The sequence below is a fragment of the Rhinolophus hipposideros genome (assembly GCF_964194185.1).
Source record: "Rhinolophus hipposideros genome assembly, chromosome: 24".
Lineage (NCBI taxonomy): Eukaryota > Metazoa > Chordata > Mammalia > Chiroptera > Rhinolophidae > Rhinolophus > Rhinolophus hipposideros.
In genome coordinates this window covers 14792228-14793092 of record NC_138070.1, presented here as the reverse complement: position 1 = coordinate 14793092, position 865 = coordinate 14792228, and positions in this window count along the sequence as shown.

Genomic DNA, 865 nt, shown 5'->3' with positions numbered 1-865 from the left:
CCCAGTGCTGCCCTGAGACTTTTATCTGCAGCTCATTTAATGGATGGTCTCAGCAGCCTGAGCAGCACTGGACCTGTGGCTGGAGTTTCGGGACGTGGCTGTCACGTGGGGTAGGGACTCTGCAGGGCTCCATCCCGGCGTCCCAGACCTCTTCATGCTGCTTGTTCCCTCTGGGCCATGACATCATCCTCCCCTGTGGCTTTAGGTACCAGCCATGTACTGCTGACCTCTCCAGTGGCTTCACAGACTGATGTTTCCAAAATCTCCAGACCCGCATCCCAATGGCCCACGGGGACCACCATAGACAGCAGTGGGTCTAAAACAATCTCCTCCTCCTCCTCTCCCATTCTCCAGGTCAGTGCATGAAGGACTGCATCTGGATTCCCCACGCCAGAAGGCCGAGACACCCTAGATTCCTGGGACACGCGCTGTGCCCTGATGCACCTCTCATCCCTACTGTTTCAGGGCACGTCAAGTAGATTTCTCTGCTGGCACATGCAGTTTGTGGCCTGAGGCTTTCTCTTGTCACAAGAGCCCTTCCTGTCACCTCTATGATGGCTCTGATGTGATAGGGAACTAGTCCCCTCCCCCAAATAGCCTTCCGCTCACCCTGGCAGGAGCTGGTGTATAAACACCCTGGCTCCCTTGCTGCCCCAGGGGGACCCCTCTGTGGTCATGTCCTGCACCGTCCCCATTGCTCCCCATCAGGATTAAGCTCCGTCTGCCCTCAGTAGTCGCTGATTAGACCCTTTATTGGCTGTCCTCTCTTTCTCTCTCACCTCCCCCACTCTTTCACCTTGACTCCTAAATGAGATATCACTTTTGAGTCCTTGTCTCAGGGTCTCCTACTGGGCAATTAAGGATT